The 17,127-nt window shown below is 35.2% G+C and overlaps 1 long non-coding RNA gene across 8 annotated transcripts in view; it reads right to left on the minus strand.

Moving 5' to 3' along the window:
- Window positions 1–16,524, minus strand: part of LOC140496902 (uncharacterized) — a 79,426-nt gene extending 62,902 nt beyond the window's left edge. For 4 of the 8 annotated variants that reach the window (XR_011964442.1, XR_011964440.1, XR_011964439.1 and 1 more), the window contains exons 1-4: window positions 16,413–16,524; window positions 15,609–15,832; window positions 12,525–12,651; window positions 780–879 (exon numbers count right to left, since the gene is read on the minus strand). This is a non-coding gene — a long non-coding RNA (uncharacterized lncRNA). The remainder of the gene's footprint in view (window positions 1–779; window positions 880–12,524; window positions 12,652–15,608; window positions 15,833–16,412) is intronic. The other 4 variants (XR_011964437.1, XR_011964444.1, XR_011964441.1 and 1 more) reach the window with 4 other exon arrangements.
- Window positions 16,525–17,127: the final 603 nt, after the last annotated feature.

The raw sequence follows: 17,127 nt of genomic DNA on the forward strand, positions 1-17,127 counted from the left end.
GCAGTCCTAGCTCATATTTATCCAGGATATCTTTCCAGAGGTAGCTCACTGTCTTTCTTTCTGGTACTCATTAATATAACTTAATATCAATGTAAAGAATTGGAAATAAAGAGAATGTCCAACCTTTGGGGAATAGTTGAACAAATTATAGCACATAAGTATCATGAAATACTGTTGTGCTATATGAAATTTAAAAAAAGTTTAGGAGAAACCTGGGAAGACTTGTATAAATTGATGCAGGGTGATATGAACAGAACCAGGAGAAAAATTTCTACTATAATACCAATATTGTAAAAAGGAACAAGTTTGGAAGACAAGAACTTGGACCAACACAATGATCAACCATGACTCCAGAGGACTCATGATGGAGAATGTCTGCTGATCACTTGACAGAGATGTGGTAGACTAATATGGAGAGTGAGAAACACAATTTTGGAAATGGTCAATGTGTGAGTTTGCTTTGTTTCACTGTGCTTATAAGATATGAATGTTTTGTATTTCTTAAAATTTCCCATTCCCTGAGACAGCATGAAGTAGGAGGGACCAAAAAAAAATGCTTGATAGTTGAAAATACACACACAAACTCAATCTAATAAATTTAACCTCTGTTTAAATATGTAGATCTGAACCAACTCCCAGGCAAACTCACAAAACCTCAATAAGTTAGATCTTTATTCCTTCTAGTTTACATGTAGTAATCAATCAAGGTCAGAATTGCTGGTTAGTACAAAAATCTAAACTAAAAGTAACAGATGTGGAATACACAAATTTGTACACACCTGGCTAATTTCGCCAATAGTTAAAAGGGTGATGTGTGACTTTCTCTGAGAGATGGAAGAGATTACTGGTTCCCAAGAGAGTAGCTTCTCCAGCAAGGACCTGATAAGGAGAAATAATCAGGTGCTATTAACCTGGGTAAATGTCTCTTTCATCGCCTTGAAGGTCTGTCTTTGCTTTCCTTATTGGCACACATTAGTAACAAAAGCTCAGTTTCATCCTTATGGATCTATGATCTGGACACCTCTTTTGTCTCCCAGTCATGGCTCTTCACACTAGCCTGACCATCCTGAAGATACTCATGAAAGTCATTCCTGATTGTGGTGTTTCCTGCTTCTCTTCTAAGGTCAGGGTCAAAGGGGGAGCTTGGGAACGTGGGTAAATGCCCATCTTTCAGGTCAGTTTCCGTCCCTTGAAGATTGTTATTTTTTCCTCAATCCAACGAAAGCCAGAGTTAAACAGAATTTTTTTAAAAAGCCATTTTAATGTCAATAGCATATCTTCCATTTTATGATAAAGAGAAGTTCTTAGACTACTTTTTTGTACTCAACATTTGCTAAAGACATGTTAATCATTTGTTCCTCACAACATCCCTTTCAGGCAGATTTTAATATTATGCCAAATTTAGAGTGAGGAAAATATGGATCAAAGACATTGTGACTTGCCCAGAATCACATAGCTAGCATTTGAAGCAGAATTCAAACTCAGGTTTCCTGAATACAAGTTCACCACTACCACCATACAATCTTTCTGCTTTCTTGGTATATTCGCATTCCAGTATTACCAGTATTCCCCAATATAGATTCATGTACACAAATTATTTCAAGCCCTAAGAGTGAAAATTGAAAATGAAAACTAGAAAAAGTTCTTCTTCTTGTATTTTTTATTGATATTTGTATGAATGTTCTTTGTCTAAGGTGCCTACTTTGTTTTGGGAGCTGTACATAACACATGGCTAGACAAAATCTCTGCTATTAAAGAACTTGGCACTTTGAGGGAGAGAGAACATTCATTAAATATATACAAGATATGATCCACATAAAAATAATGTATTTGTGTGGTTACATATGGACAAGTGCCAGGTAAAATAAAAACATGTTGCTTCCTTGTTCCTCCTCTTCTCTAGGGGAGGGATGTGTACATTGGGAGGGAAAGGATCAAAGGAAAGGAAAGTCTGAAATCTATTCTGTGACTGTGGTGATAGTAAACTGTGCCCTTTCTTTTCAGCCGAGTTGAGAATGATAACTTACCAGTCTGTCTAGTATATAGAGCTCTACCAATGTACAATATGAAAGAATATAGGGAAAACAGGATGAAAATTGCCAGGCTAAGACCTCATACAGGGAACAATCAAAGGTACTGGACTTTATTTTAATGGATTAAATAAAGCTGCAAAAAAAAACTGCAAAGAAAATTTTCAATTGCTTCACATTAGATGAGAGGGCAGCTAGGTGGCAGAGTGAATAAAATGCTGGGCCTGGAATCAGGAAGACCTGAGTTCAAATTTGATCCCATACACTTACTGACTGTGTGACCTTGGGCAAGTCGTTTAACCCTGTTTGCCTCAGTTTCCTTGTCTCTAAAATGAGCTGGAAAAGGAAATCAGAAACCACCTCAGTATCTTTGCCAAGAAAATCCCAAATGGGGTCATAAAGAGTTGTGCTATCAACATACTTAACAACCTCTGGATGGGGACTGTCAAGTTCACAACAAGGGACAGAGCCAGTTCTGGGTATCAAATTGTATAAGAAGAAAGAGAGAAAAGTAACAAAGCCAAAATGTAAGCTGAGTCATAAGGAGACTGAACCAAAACCCAAGAATTCCTACAGAAGTTACAAACAGTTGTAGTTACTGCATACATGATCAAAGAAGGCCTTCCCCCAGTCTAAGAGTAGGGGAGGAAGAGTCAAGAGTTTGACCCCATACAAAGCACCAATCCAGGAACTAAGACTGGAGAAAAGATTAACTAGAGTATAACACTGAAAACAATAAACTGGTAGAAGTCCAAGATGTAAAGCCAGCAAAACAGAGTACTACAAGTTCAAGTCATTCCTGAGAGAAAATAATATATTGAACACAAAGACTGCAAGAGTCCCAGGAAGAAATGATTCAAGGATTATAGAATGCAATGGTAAAGGAATGACAGCTAGTGAGGAAAGATGACAAGGAAGATGAATAGGTTAGAACAGAAGGGCTGATAAGAATTTAACTCCCTGAAAGTTAGAATGAATCAAGCAGAAAACAATAACCCCATGAGACAACAACAAAAAAGTTGCAACAAAATCGAAATAGTAACGCATGTTTGGCATATATGGTTAAAAATAATTGACCTGGAACACATGTCAATGACAAATAATCTAAGAATGACTGGGCAACCAGAAAATTATGACCAAAGAAAAACTTGGATGCCATATTTCAAGAAATCATAACTAGGGGGCAAAAAACCCCCACAAAACGAATTCACTGGTCACCTCCTGGAAGAATGAAATAAAATGAAGACAATAGCCAAAATTCAGACCTTCAAGGTAGAAGAAAAAGTACTCTAAGAAGCCAAACAGAAGTGTTCAAGTACCAAGGAATATACAGTCATGATCACACAAGACTTGACAGCTACAACTACAAAGAGAAGACTCTGAAATATGATTTTCCATGTGACAAAAATCTTATAAAATTTACTGTCTTATAATCAAGAAGAACCTATTTAGAAAAACAAAATGCAATTCATTAGGAGAAAATCACCATCCTTTCATAATATTAGTGTCATCCTCAATTTCTCCCTTCCTACCTCCCTCTATAGCCAGTCTGTTGCAAGTCCCATTATTTTTCCCTTCATAAGATCTCATATATGCCCTCTTCTCTCCTCTGACACTGTGGGACCTTTCACCTTATACCTGGACTGCTATTCTGGTTGTTATCCCTGCCACAAGTCACTCCTTCATTCAGTCCATCCTCCGCTAGCTGTCAAAGTGATCTTCCTGAAGCACAAGTCTGATGGTATCATTTTCCCTTACTCAATGAACTCTAGTGCCTCCCTATCACCTTCAGGATAAGGATGGAATTATCTTTTTGGCAATCAAACTCTTTCATAATCTACCCTCCCAGTTCACAGCCTTCACACACCTTATTCCACCTACCCCATATACTCTGCAATCCACTGACACTGACCTCCTTGCTATTCCTGGAAAAGAACACTCCATCCCAGGATTGTGGACATTTTTCTTGTCTGTCCCTACCTACCCCCCTCCTCATCTTTACCTCCTGGATTCCCTTATTTCCTTCAAGTCCCAGATAAAATTATACCTTCTATAGGCAGACTTTCCTTATTCCCTTTAATGCTAGCATCTTCCCTCTCTTGAATGTCTCCAATTTATCATGTATGTATCTTGCTTGTACCTAGTTATTAAATTTCATCAAACAAAAATAGAACAATGAAACAATATATGAAAACTCATAGATGTAGCTAAAGTATTCTATATGGAAAAATATCTCTAAATGACCTTACCACTTGAAGAGAGAAATAATTGATAAATAAATTTGGCATGAAATTAAAAAAAACTAGAAAAGCAACAAATCACAAAATCCCCAACCTAATACCAAAGAAGTAATTATGAAAGTTGAAAGAGAGATTAACAAAATTAACATTAAAATATTTACTTGATAAAACCAACAGCTATTTTAATTAATAAATTAAATATAGTAAGTGTTATAAAAAAGAGAAAAAGAAAATTTTGAGACAAATTCAAAAAAAAATTTAAAACAATTTTGTTGTTCAGTCATTTCAATCATGTTCAAATCTTTGTGACCCCTTGTGGGGTTTTCTTGGCAAAGATAGTATAGTGATTTATAATTTCTTTTTCCAGCTCATTTTATAGATGAGGAAATGGAGGCAAAGGGGGTTAAGTGATTTGCCCAAGTCATAAAGCTAGTAATTTCTGAGGCTAGATTTGAACTTAGGAAGATGAATCCTATGACTTCATGCCCAGTACACTGTGCCACCTAGCTGCCCCTACACAATAGAAGATGGGACAAAGAATATTATCAGAAATTTACTTAGTTCTATCTCAGCAAAATTAATAATTTAGATGAATGCTTATATATTTACAAAAAATTATATGTATGTATGCATATATATTTAATAGAATAAGAAACAGATGAACAAGAAGTAGCCCAGTGTCAGAAAAGTAAATGAACAAACTGAAAACTTGCTCTTAAAGTGAGAAAAAAAGAAAACAAGACTAGATGGATTTATAAGAGAGTACTGTCACATATGCAATCAATAGTTAATTCTAGTATGACATAATTGCAAAACTAGGAAAAGAAAAGATTCTTTCAAATTTATTCTATGGTACAAATAAGTTCTTACAGATTAAAACAAGGAGAAACAAAACTTATGGCTAATTTTACAAATGAACGCTGATGTAAAACTATTGGATCACATATTAGCAAAAAGCCTACAATGACATATAAAAAATCATACTCTATGACATGATTAAATTCAGGCCAAAAATGTAGGTTTGGTTCAATATGAGAATAAGTAAGCAGTACTATATTAATAAAAATAACAAAAACCATATGATTATATTAATAAATGATTTCAATGCATTTAGAAAAATACAGTCCCTTTTTTCCGTTAAAAAATTGGAAAATATTTGAATAAATGAACTTGTCCCTAATGCATTCAAAGAGCTATCTAGCTAAATCTGAGAGTCAATATCATGTAACATAGAGAAAGGCTAGATGTCTTCCAAGTAAGGATAGAGATAACTAAAAGTATGTCCATTGCCCATTATAAAATGTATCCATAATTATTGAATATGATGTTAAAAGTGTTATTTATAACAATGAGACCCTCTACTCCACAGAAAAAAGAAACAAATTAAGGGAATAAATATAAGCAAAAAGCAAACCAAACTATTTCTTTTTTGTACTTGATAAGATGAACCACCTAGAGAATTCAAAGAAGTCAAAGAAAAATTGAAACTAAGTTCTACAAAATTGCTGAATATAAAATAAATCCATAGAAATAATTAGGTTTTCTGTATATTGCCAAAAACCAAAAGGAAGAGATAGAAGGAAAAATTCCATTAAAATAAGTACGCAATATATAAAATATTAATGAGTCTATTTACTAAGAAACACATGGGAATTATAGGAATACTTGTACAAAATACTCTCCACAGAAATATAGACCTAACAAATTAAAAAAATATTAATTGCTCATGAGCAGAGCATGCCAATATTCAAAAATGACAATGTTACCTAACAATGTATTTATTCAGCCCATAGCAATCATACTACAGAAGCATTACTTTATTGAAATAGAAAAAAATAATAATGAAATTCATATTGAGAAATAAAAGGTGGAGAATCTCAAAGGAAATAGTGAAAAAAACTGGTACAAAAACTGGAATTTTGCTGCTAGCAGATTTCAAAATGTATTAAAAATCAGCACTCATCAAAATAGTTTGGTGTTGGTTAAAAAATAGAGAAGTCAATCATTTGAACAGGTTTGGTAAATAACACAAAAATAAACACAAATAATCAATTTTTTGAACAAACCAACAAATGACTCAGTATTTGACAAAAACTCCTGTAAAAACTGGAAAGCCTTTTATGTGAAATTATGTATAGACCAATATCTCATACTATTTAATAAAGGAAGGCAAAATAGATATATAACTTAGATATAAAAGATAAAAAAATAGCAGAGCAAGGAAAAATATTCATTTTCCAACTGTTGATATGGGCAAGTTCATAACTAAACAAGGGATAAATAAAATCAGAGAAGAGAAAATGGATATGAGATTTAAAACATTCTTCACTTAAAAAATTAATGTAATTAAAATGAGAAGGTAAATAGTTATCTAACTCTCCCAATTAAAGTAAAAAATATTCTTGGCAGCAAGGTTTTTTCTGAAAAAGTTCATATCCAAGATATAGAAATATTTCAAATTTATAAGAACAAGAGTCATTACCCAGCATATATAGGAACAAAGGATATGAATCAGTAACACTTGAGTGAAGAAACCCAAGCTATCAACAACTATGTAAAAAAAAAAAAATGCTCCAAATAATTTATTTAGAGAAATGCAAATTGAAACAATTCTGAGATTTCACCACATGCCAATCAGATTGACAAAAATGCATAAATGTAAAATGACCATTGTCTAAGTGGTTGTGAGAAAATGACCTACCTATTCTTGAAAGTCATTTGGAACTATTTTCCCAGAGTCACTAAGCTGTTAAATTGCTTTGATCTAGTAATATTATTACTCAGTCCATAGCCAGAGAGATTAAAGGAAGAAGAAAAAGACCCATCCTTGCAAAAATATTTATAGCCTTTAAAAAAATATTGTAAAAAATGGAAACTAAGCATAGGCTCTTCAATTAGGGAATGGTTAGATATCATATGTTATATGAATATAATGGAATAGTATTGTGAAATAAGTAATAACTAAAGAAATGGTTCCAGAACAACATAAGAGGACTTTTAAGAACTGATGTAGGAGAGGGTTCTGGGAAGATGGCGGAGTAGGTCAGAAAATTTCAAGCTGTCAAAGTTTTCTTCCACAAGAGATAAAATAGCATCTCTGAGTGAACATAAAGTGGTGAAAACAAATAAGAGTGGGACAGAATAAGAGTCCTCCAGGGAAAATTTGAGAGAATCTGAAGAAAAATCAGCTTTAACAACAGGCAAGATGCTTAAACAAGTGACAAACCCTGGGGTCAGCTGGGTTGGGAGGCTGCCTCCACCCCAGCCACAGGAACTTTTAACCTCAGGACAGTGAGGAGAGTGGAGAAGATTTAGGGAACCTCTGCTGACAAGGAATGGCAGACCCAGTTATGCTACTGGGTGAGAAGGAACTAGCACACACTTGGTGAGTGCAGAAGCAGTGGGTTAAGACACAGCTGACTGTGGACACTTACAGAAGGCTGGAGGTCTTGATTTGAGTTCAAGGTCAGAGGGAAGAACTAAAGAGGGTCAGAGACCAGAGGCAGCATTCTCCATACTCCAAGACTAGAAGTGATTATAAAAATTAAATTATTACCCAAAAGAAAAACAAATGCACATGCAAAGGAGAAAGAATCCAACTATAAAGAGCTACTATGGGAATAGAAAAGGCTAGGATTCACCTTCAGAGAAGGATTCTGAAGCAAAGAAATCCTCTTCTATCCCAAAGAGTAATGTGAAATGGACACCTGCCCAAAAAGAACTAATTGAAAAACTTAAAAAAGACTTTAAAAATCAAATGAGAGAGACTGAGGAAAAACTAAGAGGAAAAATAAAAATAATATAGGAAAAACAAAAAAAAAGTTTATGAAAAGGAAGTCTAATAGTTAGAAAAGGAGATCGAGAATGTTAAGAAAAAAATGACTCCTTAAAAATCAGAATTGGGCAAAGGGAGGACAGAAAAGTTAGACATGAAGAAATAAAAATATATATATATATATATATAAAGTATGAAAAATAGAATAGAATGTGAAACATCTCATAAAAAAAAATGTAGAGGATAGATCAAGAAAACATGAGAATAATTGGACTACCTGAAAGCTCTAATCAAAAAAAGAATCTTAACACAATAATACTAGAAATAATTAATGAAAATTGTCCTGAAGCATTAGAACAAGAGAGGAAGGTAGAAGCAGAAAAATGCCACCAATCACTACCTGAAAGATATCCCACAATATTGTAGTCAAATTTCAAAACCCCCAGATCAAGGACAAAATATTACGGAGCAGTGAGACACTAAAAGCAGTTGCGACACTAAAGATTGCAGGTCTTGGCATACTATAAATTGAAGAGTAAAGGAACTGAGCCTCTGGCTGAAAATATCACACCCAGGAAAGTTAAGCATAATTCTGAATTAAAAAAAATAGACATTTGACCAATTGTCAGACTTTCAGGACTTTGTTAAAAAACAACAAACAAACCCTGAACTCAATAGATTTGACATACAAGAGCCAAAAGAAATATAAGGTACTTATCAATGACCAATTACAAAGGGCTCAATAAGGATAGAATGCTAACCTTTTATGTATATAAAATGTAAAATCTATGTCTATGATTGTTACTAGCAATTAGATAGCTTATAAGAAAGATTGGGGTAAACCCGAGTATGACATGACTTCAAAAAGTAAAACCACAAAACAGCTAAAACAGTTAGTATGTTATACAAATGAGGTGCCAGAGGAAGAACCAATACAGAAGAATTAGATGGGGGAGGGGGTTGTTAGTTCTGGAAACCTACTTGCATTGGGAATGGGTTTAAGGGAAAATACATATACATCTAGAAGAGTAAAAACATCTTCTAAATTTGGAAAGAAATAAAACTCTAAAGGAATAGGGAGGGGGGAAGAAGATAAAGGAGGGATCTTGAGAGGGGAGAATGAGGGAATAGGTTAAAAGGGTATATAGAAGGGTGTTTAGATTTAGGGGAATGGGAACATAAGGGAGGGAACTTTAGAGGGGAGGGGAAGGAAGTAGATCAAAGGGATGTATCAAAGGGTGTATAGATTTAGGGGAATGGGAGGGTAAAGGAGGGATTGTTGGCGTTTGGCTAAGTAAAGTACTAGGAGGGCAAGGTAGCAGGTAGAAGTAAAGTGGAGTTAGGAGAGACAGAAAAAAGAGATACATATAAGCATAAAAACTACTTAGAGTAGAATCGCTTAGAGAAAGTATATGTTTATATGTGCATGCATGTATGCATGTGTATATATGTATATGTGTATGTAAATATCAATACCCATATACAAATATATACATGCTCAATTGTAACTTTGGGGTGGTAAGGAGGGGGGAGGAGGGGGCAAAAGAACAAGTAAAAAGTGTACTGCAAGGAACAAAAGAAAATCTACAATGAAGCAAAGAAAAGATGGACAGTTTTCAGCTTAACACACAGTACTTAATATGTAGGCTTTCTTGAAATGAAAAGTTATTGCTGTATATTCTGAATTCTATTCTATGTTCTGTTGTGCAGATGACATGTTTTATTCTTTTCTTATTTTATATTTAAGTTTATAATGTTCCTTTTTTTGTATTATGTATTTAAGTTTTAGCATTTGTCTAAAATAAAAAAAAATAAAAAAAGAACTGATGTAAAGGAAAAATGAGCTAAACCAGGAGGAAAATGCATCTAATCACAATGATATAAAGAAAACAACTTTATTGACTAAGATGACAGAAAAGGAAAATGACAAAGGCTGGAAGGGATGTGGGAAAATAGATACAGCTGTGGACTACTCCAATCATTCTGGAAAACAATTTGGAAGTATGTCCAATACTGCCACTAGGTCTATAGCCTAAAGAGATCAAAGAAAAAGAAAAAAGACTCATATGTATAAAAATATTTATAACAACTCTTTTTGTCATGACAAAGAATTTGAAATGGGGAGAAATGATTGGGCAGGTTGTGCTATATGAAAGTAATGGAATACTATTGTGATATAAACAACAGTGGAGATTATTTCAGAAAAAAACTTATGAACTCATGCATAGTGAAGTGAACAGAACAAGGACATCAACACAGCCAGTATCAGCAATATTGTAATGATAATCAGCTCTGAAAGATTTAACAACTATGGTTAATGAAATCTCCAAAGGACTCATGATGAAAAATTCTATCCACCTTCAGACAGAGAACTGATGGATTTTAAGTGCAGACTAAAGCATTTTTCCTCTTTATTTTTCTTGCTTACGTCTCACAACATGGCTAATCTGGAATATCTTGCATAATTTCATATTTTAAATGAGTATCATAATTTTTGCTTTCTCAATGAGTGGGAAAGGAAATGAAGGGAAGGAGAGAATTTGAAATTGAAAATAAAAAAAATTAAAAAACAATATTGAATAAGAACAGAATTTTGACCAATGCCATAATCCATCACAATTCCAGAGGACTAGTGATGATCCATGCTACCCATCTCTAAAAAAGGGGTGATGAATGCAATATACAGAATATGTTTTCTGATGTGGCCAATATGGAAATATCATATTTTTAGATTTGTCTGATGTGAACATTTTTGTTGCTTGACTGTGTATTCGTTACAAGGACTTTTCTTTTTCTTTTTTCCTAATTTGAGTGTGTGGTGGAAAGGAGTTACTGGAATGGAGAAATGAAGGAAAGAAGGAAGAAAGAAAATGGAAGAATGAAAGAAAGGAAGGAAAAAAGGAGAAAGAAAAAGAAAGACAAAAAAAATGAAAGGGAGAAAGAAGGCAGGGAAGAGAGAAAAAGTCGTTGAAATATTTTTAACACAGAGAAGAAAATAAAAAGAAAACCAGGATGAGTACTAGACAATCAGGATATATTTGAAATTTACATGTTGAATTTATTACATGTTTTATAAGAAAAGTAAGTTTTACATAACAGAAATCACTAATTTCACATACAGCCTTCTTTTCTGTTCTACTATGTATTTGGAAATGTTCCATTCTCTAATGTTTTTTGGTGTTTGCAAAGTTCAGAATTTTTTAAAAAAAGCATTAAATAGAGTTTATATTTGATCCTAGTCAATAAAGGATTACTGGATGTACTGAGTAACGTTATGACTTGGGCAGATCTGCTTTTAAAGCACAGCTTTGGCAGCTGTGTGGAGGATGTATTGGAGTGAAAAGCAACTCAAGGAAGGGAGAATAATTAGGAGTTCATTGCTATAATTTAGGCCACAGATCATGAAGGTCTTAACTATGGTGGTAATTAGGAATTAAGAAAGAAAGTCAGATTCAAGGGATGTTACAGAGGTTAAAAAAAAGCAAAATTTGTCCATTGATTTTATGTGGAATGAAGAGGAAAAAGATATGAATGTAAAAATCATGCTGGGTGACATTTTTGTAAAAATTAAATGAAATAGAAAGAAATAAAAAAGAAATGAAATATCAAACAATGGAAGAAAATGAGATGTGGCTACAAAGCAATGAGACTAATTTTATTAGACACATTAGCTGGGTATGAAGGCAATTTCTCACAGATCAAAGATGGCTGTTCATAGCTCCCTAGAATTTTTGAGTGGGAAAAGAGTTTAGATAATGTCTAGTCCAATTTCCTAATTTCACAGGCAAGGAAACTGAAGTCCAAAGAGGATAAGTGACTTGCCCAAGGTTATAAGGGGGGAAGAAACAGTTAAAAAATATAAACCCTTTTCTTCTGACTCTAAATTCCATGATATTTCCAATCTGCTGCAGCATCCACTCAACAATTGTTTTGAGCAAGGAGAGCACCTTGCAAATATATGTGATTGTTTGAGGTAACTCCTTTCAGGATGATACTGATTTTTATTCATAAATTCTGCTATGAGGTTTTTTTTGTTTTTTTTACTAACAAACAACACTTTGTAATACAGAGATGATAACATTTACAGTGACTGGGAAATGGTTACATACGAATTATGCTGAAATGTTCAGTAATTACAATCTTTTACTATGGACAGATGGAATTCTATATTTATTTTAATTCAATTTTTGCTTTTTTAATAAACTGTGTGAATCACTTGCAGTCAAATTGAAACTTTTCATCCTCGAAGCTGCATTTTGAGGACCATTTCCTGTAGGGTGTGGGGTGTGGTTATCACAGCCTGTTAAAAAGGACTTGTACAGCAAACCATTATTTAGGGTCTGTTAGTCATTGCTCTCTATTAACCACTATTTCTCTACCTAAATATTATGAATCTAATTAAGGATCACGATCATGACCCTGAGACAGTACAAAAAATGTCTTCGTAGTATGTAAGGTCCAATGTAATTTGGAAATTACCTTTCAAGTCTTATTTCATATGTAGCAGCCAAATTTAATTACTTGTTATTTGCAGAATATGTCCTTTCATTTCTTTTCTCCAGACCATTCTGAATATCTGCAATTTCTTCCTTTCTGTTGTCTCTATCTGTTAAAATATGAATCTGATTTGGACCACATTTTATAAATAATTTACTTTATTTTATAAATGAGGAAGTCAAAGCCTAGAGAGGTTGAATAATTTGTTTATCAAACTCAAGTCCTCTTACTCTAAATTCCTTGTTTTTCTCTAGTGTGACACATTAAATACTTACCTATTCTTCACAGCTCAGCTAATGTGCTACCTCCTTCATGATGGCTGCATAATGTATTTTTCTCATGCACTTATTACATTCTAATTCATGCTATTTATTGGCATTCAAATCTTATCTCAGCTATTCTTTGAGGGAAAGAACCATGAATGAATTGAACAAACACAACTCATTTAGGAACTATTTCACATCATTCTTTAATATTTTATGTTCATGTGACATATTTCCCCAAGTAGATTGTAATGCTTTGATGGCAGAAACTTAATATCATTTAAAAATTTTATTTGAGATTCCCCAAACATGCCTTTCATCTTCCATCTCTTTACATCTCTTACATCTAGAACACCTCTCTATCCTGATCCATAGTTCTATCATTTCTTTCCATTGAAATGCCTTCCATTCTTCAAGGTCTGAGTGAAATTCTGCTTCTTTTATAGAGCCTTGTCTAATCCCCTGAGCTATATTTCTCTCTTCTAAACCCTCACACCACTTTGCATCTCATATATGGGATCCTAGTCAAGTTCCTCCTTTAACCTTCTGAACCTCAATTTTCTCATTTATAAAATGGGAATGATAATATCCGCTCTACATGCTCATAAGGTTCCTGTGAAGTGTGAAGAAAGTGCTTTATAAAAGTTAAAGCCTACATAAATATTGTCTACTTTGTTCCCTTCATCCATTTATATCTTTCTATTCATCTGTTTTTTTATCTATGTTCATGTCTTACCTCTTTTACTATATTTTAAGTTCATCAGCAGTAGAATTTTGTTAAATTTTATATCTCTTTAGGGCCTAGAACAATGACTTTAACATGGTTAAGTATTTTGAATGTTGAGTAACAGTGAGTTTACTGTCACCTGATTCAAAATGGTTTGAATTAGATTAGTATGAGGGGATCCTAAGAGACTTCTTTTAAATACATGAGGAGACAAGGTTGCATCATTTTTAGGGTGACCCAGCTGACCATGTTTTGAACACAACAATTAGAAGAGACTTGGTTTTGGCACATTCCTTGGTCCCCATGGCCTTTTGCAGTCTGATCATTACTTAACCTTTAGGCCTTGTACTTTCACTACTTCTGATTAAAGCATCTTATTTAACTTCTTGCTGCTGCGATCTATTGAACTCCAAGTCACCTATTCACATAACTCAATGACTTTAGGCAATGGATATAGTTTTTCTATGAGCCCCAATCTCTGCCATTATCTTTGCTGACTTCAATATTCTCGTTGATTAATGTGATTCTCACATTATGATCTCTAAATTTATCAATTTCATCAGTTACCGTAACTGCCATCTCAACTCTATCTCAGCTATCTGGGGATTTCCATCACTGGCAATTTTTCAGTCTTCAAGATCCTGAGCTCCAAAATTATGTCTCCTGTTCACAATCTAATGCTTTCCCACCTACCCCACCATGTCATTCATTCTAGACATGTTTTTCCTCTCTATGACTTCTAGTCACTCAATGGCTCCCTGTTTTCATAACTCAGGACCTTTTGTGTTTTCATTTCCTTTCCTTTATTAGACACAGGTCACAAAAGACCCCATAACAAATTATAAGTACAGGATCATCTCTTTTCAAGCTTAAAGGGTCTTTAAATGTCATAGAATCTAACACCTTCATTTTATAGGTGAGGATTCTGTGGTTCGAAGAGGTTAATTGACTTGTACAAAGTGACACTCCACTCCAAGCACTTTCAACAAGACATGGTCCTATATCCTTGAGTCTCTTGTGTTTTGTCTTTGCCTCAGTTCAGTGAATCTTCATCTTGGAATAAGAATTGTAGAATACAATACAACCTCCTCATCCTGACATTCAAGATACTTCAAGATCTGACTCTCATCTATTTTTTCAACCTGATTTCATACTATTTACCTAACTGCCCTCTACATCCCATCAGCTAGTTAGCAAGCATTAATTGTCTGCAATGCGTCACTGAAGAAACAGACATAAAAGTAGAAAGACATTGACCTTAAAGGTCTTACACTTTTTAATGAGAGGAACAACATATACATATAACAACTTATAAATAACATAAATAAATACAAGACAATTTAGGGAGTGTATGAACTAGCAGCTGAGAAAATCAGAAGAGGCTTCATGGAGAAGGAAACATTTGAACTAAGTCTTGAAGGAAAACAGGGATTTTAAGGTGCTGAGGTAAAATAGGAGTGCATTCCAGGCATGAGTGACAGCCAGTACAAAGGCAGGGAGATGGGAGACAGGCTATTGTGTGCACAGAAGAACAAACAGGCCAGTATGGTGTGATGGCATAAGTGTGTGGAAGAGAGTAATATTCAAGAAGACTCAAAGGATAGGAAAAAGCCAGACTGTGAAATGATACAAATACCAGACTTTAAATGTTATCCTGGAGTTAAGGAGAAGCAACTTATTTTATTCTATTTGTATTGTTCAGTAACTGTGCTACAAATTTTACAAAAAGTACAAAAGTCTAATCCATTTTCCAAAGACAAGTTACAAAAGATTAGACAAAATGCAACAAAAGGAGACCCAGAATGCCATCAACAGCCCTTCTGCTCTTCAGACAATGTACTTAATGCTGTAAATATTATCATAGGATGGTCTTCTGTCGTTGCAGAGGCCACAGAGTTCCTATCAATCAGGACTTTCTAGGTTGATGTTTCTTCTGAGGACAGGATCAACGAGCAAGACTGGTACTGGATCCCTTCCACTTGATAAGGATTAAAGTTCTTTTGGCACTTGTGACTGAGCTGTTTGAAATAAACCCTGGTATTCCTAGAAATGCACTAGATATAAACACTCTCCTACCTGGTCTTGCAGTCTTTACAGTGAACGTATCCATATTTCTTTTCCCAAACTGGAAACTGGGCTTCTTGGGAAGAGCAGTTCCCTCCTTCTCATGCTCTACTTCCCCATCTTGGGTCTCCTACATGGGGGCAGCAGTCAATTCAGTCCCTTCTTCCTGGGACTTCTCATCTAGCTGCTTTGGCTGTTCTTCAGACTCTCTGGTCCTTGCTGGTTCTGGATTATGGCTATGAATAGGCAGTTTTTAGAAGAAGAAATCAAAGGTATCAATAGTCATATGAAAAAGTGTTTTAAATCACTATTGATTAGAGAAATGCAAATTTAAACAACTGTGGTACTAATTTACATCTCTCAGATTGGCTAAGATGACAGAAAAGGAAAACAACAAATGTTGGAGGGGATGTGGAAAAATTGGGACAATAATGCCGTAAATGAGATTCCTAAGAAAAAAGCACCATGGGGGGGGGGTGGTGGAGTCAAGATGGTGGAGTAGAAAGATGCACATACTCTGGCTCTTCCCCCACAGCCCATAAAATACCTGCAAAGAAAGACTCTCAACAAATTCTAGAGCAGCAGAAGACACAGAATAATGGAGTGGAGGAGATTTCCAGCCCAGGGTGACCTGGAAGGCTGACAGGAAAGTCTGTGGTACCAGACATGGAGCAGAGCCCAGCTTAGCCTTGGTCGTACAACTCTGGGAGGAACAAGGCCAGAGCAGGCCTCAGGGATGAAATCCCCAGAAGCAGCAGCAGTTCACAGATCCCTCAACCCACAGGCACCAAAAGTAAGTGAGAGGGCTTTTTCAACCTGTATGAGAAGGGAACAGGGTCCACTCCTGGCGCTGGCCCAAGATGTTGGCAAAGGCTAGTCAGTGGAGGCCTCTGAGGGCTGCATCAGGCAGGCAGCAGCCAGTGCCCATTGTTCCATTGTTGGAGCATAAAGCCCCTGGGGGAACTGAGCAGTTGATCTAAATCTCAGCCCTGAGTGGAGGCCCCACCCCCACCTAAAGCCTCTGAGGTAATTGAGCAAGTGATCTGAACCTCAGTCGTGAACATGGCCCTGGGGGGAGGAGGAGCACTAGAATGCTCCTCTTGACAAAGGATTCAGAAGTCAAGTAACTGGCTGGGAAAATGTCCCCAAAAAGGAAAAAAAAATAAGACCATAGAAGGTTACTTTCTTGGTGAACAGGTATTTCCTTTAATACTTTCAGATGAGGAAGAACAATGCATACTCTCAGAGGAAATCAAGGCTTCTGCATCCAGTGCCTCCAAAATGAATATGTAGTGGGCTCAGGCCATGGAAGAGCTTGAATAGAGAGTCAACAGCTTGTTAAAGGAGACCCCAAAAAATGCTGAAGAAAATAACACCTTTAAAAACAGGCTACCTCAGTTGGCAAAAGAGATCCAAAAAGCCAATCAGGCTTTAAAAAGCAGAATTAACCAAATGAAAAAGGAGGTTCAAAAGCTCACTGAAGAAAATAGTTCTTTAAAAATGAGAGTGGAGCTGAAGGAACCTAATGACT

The sequence above is a fragment of the Notamacropus eugenii genome, chromosome 3, assembly GCF_028372415.1.
Source record: "Notamacropus eugenii isolate mMacEug1 chromosome 3, mMacEug1.pri_v2, whole genome shotgun sequence".
In the NCBI taxonomy this organism is placed as follows: Eukaryota; Metazoa; Chordata; class Mammalia; order Diprotodontia; family Macropodidae; genus Notamacropus; species Notamacropus eugenii.